This window comes from Chiloscyllium punctatum, chromosome 34 (assembly GCF_047496795.1).
Source record: "Chiloscyllium punctatum isolate Juve2018m chromosome 34, sChiPun1.3, whole genome shotgun sequence".
Classification (NCBI taxonomy): Eukaryota; Metazoa; Chordata; class Chondrichthyes; order Orectolobiformes; family Hemiscylliidae; genus Chiloscyllium; species Chiloscyllium punctatum.
Genome location: NC_092772.1, coordinates 18,810,978 through 18,821,058, shown reverse-complemented (window position 1 = coordinate 18,821,058; position 10,081 = coordinate 18,810,978).

Sequence of the window (10,081 nt, the reverse complement as noted above, 5' to 3'; positions counted from 1 at the left end):
AGTGTATCGAGTGCTGGCATTTTGAAGTTCAGAAACAATGAAACGGTGTGTGTCGGGCTGATGTTCACTTCCTGGTGTATCTCATGTGGTGCCCCATGGATGGGATGGGATGTTGTCTGTGTCGGGCTGTTGTTCACTTCCCGGTGTGTCCCATATGGTTCTCTGCGGACGGGGGTGGGGGTGTGTGTCAGGCTGTTGTTCACTTCCCGGTGTGACCCATGTGCTGCTCCATGTTGGAAATGGGGGTGTGTATCAGTCTGTTATTCACTGCCTGCTGTAAACTATGTGGTGCTCCATGCTGGATAGGGGTTTCAGCAGCTTTGACTCACATCTTTGAAAGATGGTCTGTGCTTGTCCACTAAACGTCTGACGTCTGTGACTGTCCGTCTAAGTCGATCGTGTAGCCAGTAACACGAGGAAGCGCCTTGAGTATTATTGTAAAGGATCAGGTATATAATATCTCTCACAATCTTGTCACTTTAAAAACGTTTTTTTTCTCCTTTTCTTCAAAGAGAGATCTTAAAGGCCGAACTGCCGACTGCAAATGACTCAAGTAAATAATTTAGGAGGTTCTTAAGTTTTGTTTTTAAATACTGATAACAATGGCCAGCTCTCGCAGACCAGACTTTTCACTTTTTCTGAGCTGTAACAGTCACCAGGTGCCTGGGGTGGGAGAAGGGATGGACGCTTCAGAAAATGATCCTTTACTGTTATTCTCTCTGAAATCTCTCTTGATGTTGTTTCGTCCTGAATTGGAGAACTGCATGCAAGACTGAAGGGCCTTGGATGTGTCTTTTTGCCAAAGGATGACTTTATGCGTTGTTAGTTCAATGTAACAGTTCATTAGTAGAAGGTACTTTATCTATTATTCTGTTAAGGTTTCCGGTAGTTAAGTTATTCTAAACTGCTCATCTTTTTACGCATTTTTATTCGAGAGATTAAATAAATTGTGTTTTGCTTAAAACGAGTGGTCTGACCAGCCGCATTACATCTTGAACACCCATTTCACATCTACCATTGCAATAAGACAAGGTTGGCGTCCAGGCTACCATACTAAAGTATTTTAAGCGCGTCTGGTCTGGTCCATAGCAAACTGGGGACTCTTGCCCTGTTCGAAATCGACTATTCCAAATTGGATTCAGAATTATAATCCCTACAGTGTGAAAATAGTTCATTTGGCCCATCAAGTCCACACCAACCCTCCAAAGAATAAGCCACCCAGACCCATTCCCCTCCACTATTACTCCATATGTACCCCTGACAATTGCAACCAACCTGCACATTCTTGAAAAGTCCGGGCAATTTAGCATGGCCAATTCACCTAATTTGCACATCTTTGGGCTGTGGGAGGAAAACGGAGCAGCCAGAAGAAACCCACGCGGGGACCGGGAGAATGTGCTCAGGGAGATTGTTGGGCTCAAAGGCGAAGTCTGGGTAGTTGATAGTGTCTTTTGTTCCGGGTGTTGAATTCGGTTGGTTTGAACAGTGCTTTTATTTTCAATCTGGAAGAGTCCTCTTGGCGTGGAAGAAGTGAAGTTGGAGGTTTTACAAAAGGTCAGCAAGATAAAGCTGTTAGAATTGGCAGAAAAGCTGGAGTTGGGTTTGTGTTTGTGAGAAAAGGAGAGATAATTTCAGCTATGGCTTGGCATTAACACTTTGGTGGAAACACCATCAGAACCTTTGGAAATGGATGAAATTCATTTGCAAACGAGGCAGTTTGAACACAAAAAGGAATTGAGACTGTTTGGATTACGATTAAAAGTAGAATTAAAAGAAAAGGAGAGGAAGAAGAAAGACAGAAAAAGAAAGAAAAATGTAGAAAGAGAGAGAGTTTCAACCTCAAAAGTTAGAAATTTGAGAGGAAAGTCGACTTAGCAGGGTAGAGATGAAGGGAGACGGTAGGCTGAATGAGGAGTATATAGGGGTCATAGTTTTAAGAAACTTGGCGGAAAGTATGGAAGGGATGTCAGAGGCGGGCTCTTCACACAGAGAGGTGTGAGAGCATGGAATGCGTTGCCAGCAGCAGTTGTGGAAGCGAGGTCATTTGAGATATTTAATAGACTGCTGGACATGCATATGGTCACAGAAATTTGAGGGTTCATACATTAGATTTACCTTACCTGTGGATCAATGGTTGGCACAACATCGTGGGCTGAAGGGCCTGTTCTGTTCTGTACTGTTCTATATTCTATTTTCTATGATAGTGAGGATGAGCAACTCTATGGTAGCCAAAGGCCTGATGGGGATCTGCTTAACTATGTACAGTCATTGTCTACAGTTGATGAGAAGGATGAGGAAGCCTTTTTAATTTCATTTGAGAAAGTCGTTAAACGAATGCGGTGGCCAGTGACCATGTGGATTTAGTTGATCCAAACAAAGCTGGTAGGTGTAAGGGGTGAGGTATTTGCATCCCTATCGGAGAAGGGACCTGGAGAGTATGAGGAGGTGAAGCAAGCCATCTGAAGTGCATTACAGGAAGAATGTGATTGCCAGAAGCCGACAGACAGCGTTTTAGGAATCTAAAAAAAAAGGGTCCCTGTTTAAATGTACATTGAGTTTGAAAGAATCAAACAAAGTAATTTTGAAAGGTGTGTTCAATTAAAGCGCATGAGTTGTGCACATTTTGATCTTTTTCCTTATAAATCCTGTCTCTAAGGTCTTCCTCTCTCCATAAAACCTGGTGAAGAAACAGATCTCAGAAAGCTAGAGATTTCAAGTAAACTTGCTGGACTATAATCAGGTGTTGTGCGGATTTTGGCCCTGTCCAACCCAGTCCAAAATCAGCACCTTCATATCATGGTTTTTATTAGTTAGCCAATCCTCACTCCAGGCACTTTTTTTTTTCTCACACAATGTGCTCTTGTCTTGCATACTAATCGCTTTTGAGGCACGTTTTGCAATTGCTTCTGGAAGTCCAGATACAATACATCTGTAGGATCCCCTTTATCCATCTTGCTTGTTACATTTTTTAAATGCTAGTCAAACATGTTTTATACTCAGTAATAATATGTTAACTGTTATGGATCATGGGTTGACTTTGAAAATATCCCATTATTCATTCCTTCATACCAGATTCTAACAATTTGCCTTCATCCCAATAATTTGCCCAATACTTTCCATTCTCTAGTGAAGTTAGTTATTCTAAGTTCTTCCCTTTCTATAACCTGCGCATTCTCTTTCAACTCCTGTAATGCAGGTAAAAAGCTGTAAAGGATCTGCTCCAATTGCTGTGTAAGATGAATGAGTGGCTGACTTGACTCATCCTTTTCAATGTTTGATTAGGGGTCGTCAGTGTGAAGTCATCAGACGGAAGTCATACCGAACGAAATTTTTTGATTTATTTCAGAGAGGTCATTTGTATGGTTTTTCAGCCAGGCCTTTGAAAACTCCCCTCGGGGGAAACTGATGAAGGAAGTACAATCTCATGGTATCAAGGGTAACTTGGTAAGTGGCATTCAAATTGTCTTCGTGGCAGGAGACCGAGGGTGGTGGGAGAAGGCGGTTTGTGTGACTGGAGACCAATATCCCCTGGTGTACCACAGGGATCAGTGCTGTGTCCCTTATTATTTGTGGTATTCATAAATGATATAGATGTGAATGTGGAGGGGGTGGGAGAGTGCGACGAATAAGTGTATGTTTGATACAATGATTGGCCGGGTGATTGCCAGTGAGGAGGACGGTCTTATGTTGCAGGAAGCTACAGATGGAATGGTCAGATGGATGGATCAATGGCTGACGGAATGTCACCCTGATAAAGGAAGGAACGTGACAGGGGAGGACTCAATGAATGGGAGCACACCAGGAAGCTCAGAGGGTGCTTCGCCACACATCCCTGACTGGAACTGGACAGGGTAATATGTTAGGTAAGAAGTCACATGCAACTCTTAGCATAACGTGTATTAATCGAGACAAAGATTGTGAGAGTTACATAGGACTTTGGTTTGCCCAAGATGGAATACTGTGTACAGTTCTGGGAGCCATATTACAGGAAGAATGTGATTGTACTGGAGGGCTGCAGAGGAGATTTACTAGGATATTCCCTGGGATGGAGCATATCATCTATGGAGAGAGGCTGGATAAGCTTTGGTTGTTTACTTCGGAGCAGAGAAGGCTGCGGGGATGTGATTCAGAAGGATAAGATTACGAGGAGTATGGAGACTGGCGATAGGCAGCAACTGTTCCTTTAATCAAAGGACGAAGACAAGCAGCAGACTTTGAAAGTGAAGGGTTTGAAGTTTAGAGAGGATTTGAGAATTCTCACCCAGATGGTGTTGGGGCAGGAATAATCTTCCTGAGAAGTTAGTTGTGATGGGTAATATCACAACCGTTAAACAATAATTGGACCAACACTTGGCGTATCATTACATTTCTGGCTATGGATCCCTTGTAAGAAATTAGGACTAATGTAGATCATTTTTTTTTTATGGAACAGAGTCTATGCTTCTGTGATTGTTTCATTGTGGAGGAAAAAAAACAATTAGGAAGGTCAATGGTGTGTTGACGTTCATTTTAGGAGGAATTGTGTACAGAAAGAAGGGTGTGTCTCTGTCACTGTACATAACTTTGTATTGTCATAAGGTTTGGCTTCACATGGTTCTGACTCTGGTATGTTTACCCACAGTCATCACTGAATCATAGATCGGCTTGATGATAATGGTAGACTGACGGATTATCCTGTGTGATAAATTACAGATTATGATTGAATACAATGCTGCTGCTGCTGTGTCTACAGCACCTTAAACCCTTTATAATATTCAACTGATTTTTTTTTCCATTCCCATAATACCATCATCTGTGTTTCATGCGAGTGTGTTTCCCTCTCTCTGGCCATGAGTAAGAGCTTTGTAGTGTCAGTGATGCCAGCCTTAAGTCGTTTCAGAGCCAATGAACATGTGCACCTAATGTTACTGTCCAATTCCCGGTGACAGCGCTCCATATCAGACAGGGCGTTCGAGCAGCTTTGACACACGTCTATGGAACTTGCTCAAACCAGAAATTGCGGAAGACACAATGCAGGTCTTGCAATATCTTGTGGAGTGAATGTAAAGTTGATCTTTCAGGTCCGGTGACACTTCTACAAAGCTCCCAGTTTCACAAGTAATATTTGCATTTTCCTTTCCAGTATCAATAGTTATTTGTTTAATTTAAAAAAAACTATTCATTTCATGAGAAACTCAACAGGTGTGGCAGCATCTGCAGAGACAGAGAAACAAAGTGAGTGTGCAAGTCTAGTATGACAATCCTTCAGAAAAGAGAAGGATTGGAAACTGGGCTCTTTAATCCCTTGACAGAGGTGAGAGGATGGGTGATGGGGAAAAGAGGGCATTGCAAAAAGATAAACCGGCTTTTAGCAGTGGTGAACGAGAAGATGATGTGAAATGGCTTGAAATTAAGGTGTGAATGGGGGAAAGGGGTTCTCTCTGTTGAGTGCAAGATAAAGAAAACACAACCACAAAAGGTCATAGGGAGATGAGGAGGGAGAATGCATGAAAAATAGAGAACAGCCATAATGGGTTCAGGCTGCGAAGTTATGGAATTGAATATTAACTCCTACAGGCTGTAACGTACCAAAGTATAAAGTGAGGTGTGACTTGAGCTTGGATTGTGTTTCATTGAGACTTTGCAAGCAGCCCAGGAACGAAAAGTTAACATGAGAGCGAGGTAGATTATTGAAATGGGAAGCAATGACAAGATCAGAAATATGCCTCCAGAGTGGGAGTGTTCCACAATGCAGTCTCTGTTTGGTCTCCCCAATGAAAAGGTGACTGCTTTGTGAGCTGCAATGGCAGGAGATTAGATTGAAAGAGTATAAGTGAAGTGTTGCTTACCTGGAAGTTGTGTTTGGGGCCTTGGACAGAGAGGAGGGAAGAGGTGAATGGGCAAGTGTTGCAGCTTCTGCAATTGCAATTGCCATTGGGAGATTAGTGAAGTGCCCAGGGTGATGGAAGTTGTCACAGAGGGAATGGTGCCTGTGAAATGCTGACAGTGGACAGGAGGGGAATATGTGTTTGATGGTGCTGCCCTGCAGGTGGTGGTGGAAGTTGGCGGAGGAGGACTTTGTGAATGTGGATTCCAATGCAGCAGGAAGTGAGGACAAAGGGGAGGTCTACCATTGTTCTGGGAAGGAGGGGACGGAGTGAGGGCAGACAGTGGGCGATGGGGCAATCACAACTGAAGGCCCTGTCCACGAGAGTTAGAGAATTTTTGGTTTGAAGGAAAAGGAGGACACGTTAGAGGCAGCTCACTGGAATGTGGCATCATCAAACAGAAATAACAGAGACGGAGAAACTGGGAGAGTGGAGTCAGCCTCTAAATTGAGGATTTCTGTCTCACATCTGGTCTCAAGCGGGATGTGGAAATAGACCCAAAGGAAGGTCATTTTATTAATGACTTAGATGAGGGAGTCGAAGGGTGGGTCAGTAAATTTGCAGATGATACAAAGATAGGTGGAGTTGTGGACAGTGAGGAGGGCTGTTGTCGGCTGCAGAGGGACTTAGATATGATGCAGAGCTGGGCTGAGGAGTGGCAGATGGAGTTCAACCCTGCCAAGTGTGAAGTTGTCCATTTTGGAAGAACAAATAAGAATGCGGAATACAGGGTTAATGGTAGGGTTCTTGGTCAGGTGGAGGAACAGAGGGATCTTGGGGTCTATGTACATAGATCTTTGAAGGTTGCCACTCAGGTGGATAGAGTTTGTAAGAAGGCCTATGGAGTATTATCGTTCATTAGCAGAGGGATTGAATTCAAGAGTCGTGAGGTGATGTTGCAGCTGTACAGGACTTTGGTTAGGCCACATTTGGAGTACTGTGTGCAGTTCTGGTCGCCTCACTTTAGGAAAGATGTGGAAGCTTTGGAGAGGGTGCAGAGAAGATTTACCAGGATGTTGCCTGGAATGGAGAGTAGGTCATACGAGGATAGGTTGAGAGTTCTCGGCCTTTTCTCGTTGGAACGGCGAAGGATGAGGGGTGACTTGATAGAGGTTTATAAGATGATCGGAGGAATAGATAGAGTAGACAGTCAGAAACTTTTTCCCCGGGTACAACAGAGTGTTACAAGGGGACATAAATTTAAGGTGAACGGTGGAAGGTATAGGGGAGATGTCAGGGGTGGGTTCTTCACCCAGAGAGTGGTGGGGGCATGGAATGCGCTGCCCGTGGGAGTGGTAGAGTCAGATTCATTGGCGACCTTTAAGCGGCATTTGGATAGGTACATGGATGGGTGCTTAATCTAGGATAGAAGTTCGGCACAACATCGTAGGCCGAAGGGCCTGTTGTGTGCTGTATTGTTCTATGTTCTATGTTCTATGTTCTATGTTCTATGTTCTATGTTCTATGTTCTAAGGTCATTGGGTATCCACGGGCAGACATTCAAGCAGATATCCCATAACCCTCAGGCATTCGAGTTTCTGTTCAAAAAGAAGGATTCGATAAGGAGGTTGACAAAAGCAGTCAAGGACACTATACAATCACAATTTAATAAGCATTAGTGTAGTGCCGGGTTTGGATGTTTATTTCAGGGAGCAGAAGCAGATCCTCGGCATGAATTTCAGCTGTGCTTCCTGAATTACCCCCAGACACCATTATAATTGCTGCTCCGTCCTCTTCCCTGCCTCACCTCTCCTTCCTGTTTCCAGGTTCTCCCTCTCCAATTACAGAGCACATTCTCTCACGTTATGGTCCTTCCCCACTTCACCTGAAGCTCTTTCATCAATTCTACCTTCCCTGCACTAGCATCAAGCTGCGTCTTGTGCTGCTATTTTGCCTCTGGTCTCAGTGTGGCTCGACCTACCACGCACATCTCATTCCAGAAAGTTTCCTTCTTGTAGTAAACCTTATTGAAAACACCTCTCCCTCTTCGCACTGAATTCACACTGTGATCTAAAACCCAAAAATTATACTCAGCCTTCATCTCACTCTGCTAAAGGTCCCTACACGCTGACCGTGTGGTATAAGAATTCCTTTCCTTACATAGATCTGGCCAGAGATACGTATTCGCTGTAGGGATCATCACCCTCTTTCGACCAAGGAATTCAGGTGCCTGATGTCTTATTAGCACTAGTAAGAGTTTCATGCTACCTTAGTATTGTAACCTGGAGAGAAACATATCACATTATGAAGTTTGTGGTGAGTGTTGTTTACCTGTCAGTTTCAATATTGTTAAAATTTGCAATGCTTATCTTTAAATGCTTGTTCTTGAAGTTAGTATCTGATGGAGCCTAGGAGGTTGAGAGGTAACATTATAGAATATTGTATAATCATGTGAGGCATGGATAGGGTGAATAGCCAAAGTCTTTTCAGCAGGATAGGAGAGTCCAAACATAGATGACATAGCTTTAAGGAGAAAGCGGAAAGATTTAACAGGGTCGAAGGGGCAATGTATTCACACAGAGCGTGATGTGTGTATAGAATTAGCTGCCGGGGAAGACTGGTAGATGCAAGCACAGCTACAACATTTAAAAGACATTTGGACAAACATATGAATGGAATAAGTTCAGAGGCATATGGGCTAAGCGCAAGCAAATGAGACTAGTTTAGTTTAGAAAACCTGTCACCATGGACAAGTTGGACCAAAGGGTCTGTTTGAGCGATCTGACTGTATGAATCTAGAATGCGAGGAAAAAGGAAGAAAAGATATTATGCAAAAAAATTCACAAGAAATATCAAAACAAACGGCACAAGGTTTTCTGTGTATATAAAGAAATTCCAAGATGAATGTGTGACCTTCGGTCGAAATGAAGTCAAGAAAGTAGATTGAGGACGTTTGGAGGGTGTGCCTGGAGGTAACAGACAGATAATTTACACCAGAATTTTACTTCATTCCTGACAGGGGAAGGCACTGTTAGTATTCCAGTGATATAAACAAAATGGTCAGAGGACGGAAGTTCTTGAACTACCTCTAACAAAAGGAACAAGGTGTTTTTAAATAAATAGATAAGACTAAGGGTATACAAGTCAGCAGTATTTCATAGTTAGTTTTAAAAGCAGCGGTTACAGAATTACTGGTGGTACTGTGTGAAAAATTCCATAATTTTCTGGATTGCAGGAATGGACCAGCGATTCTAGAGACCCTCCAATGTGGCGTCTGTCTTCAAGAAAAGAGCGAGACTGAAAGCAGGAGCCATTTATCCTCACCATTATTGCTGGGAATGTGTGAGAGTCTGTTATTAAGGAAGGGACTGCAGGGCATTTAGAAGAGCTACATATGGAGTCAGCATTGTTTTGTGAAAGGGGATCTATATTTTGCCTGTAAAATCATTCAAAGCTATTTTTCTGGAGATCCCTGAGAATGTAACAAACGGACTTGATAGAAGGGAACTGGTAGACACGAGACTTTCTAGAGGGTTTCCAAAATTTTATCACAAAGTAAAGGTTCTTACACATTACTGGAGCTCATAGTATGATGGATAATATATTTGCATGGGATGACGGTTAGTTAACACATAGAAATCGGAGAGTCAGAGTTAATGGATCTTCCTGACAAAATGTATCTGCTGGAGTCTCACAAATATCAGTGCAATGGCACAATTTCGTTGCAATCTATACTGACAGCTTGATGGCAAGAGCTGAGTGCATTATACATCCTAGTTTGAGGATGACACAGAACTAAAAGGCAGACTGTTATTTAGAGGAAAGGACTCACACAAAAAGAACAGTGCAAAGGCATGGGGTTGTTCTTGTGTCTGAAACATAACGTCAGCATGCTGATGCAGCAAGTAACTAGGTTGGTTCATTATGCCGGTTCCTGGGATGAATTATTGAGTACATCTAAAATGGCGAGGCGCTTTTTCCATTGCGGTTGAAATGAATGAGGGTGATATTACTGAAACGTGCAAGATACAGAGGGGCCTTGACAAGGTAGATTTTGAGAATGTGGAACAATTTCAGGGCAGAGTCTCGAACTCCGGGATGTGGATACAGAATAAGGAATATGCAAAGAAATGTCTTCTTTCAGAAGGTAGTGAATGTCTGGAATTCCCTTAGCCAGAGAATATGGGGGCTGGGACACTGAATGTATTTACAGAAGGGGTGAATTGGGTTTTGACATATCAGCGAGTCCAGAGATACAAGGGTTAGCAGGAAAG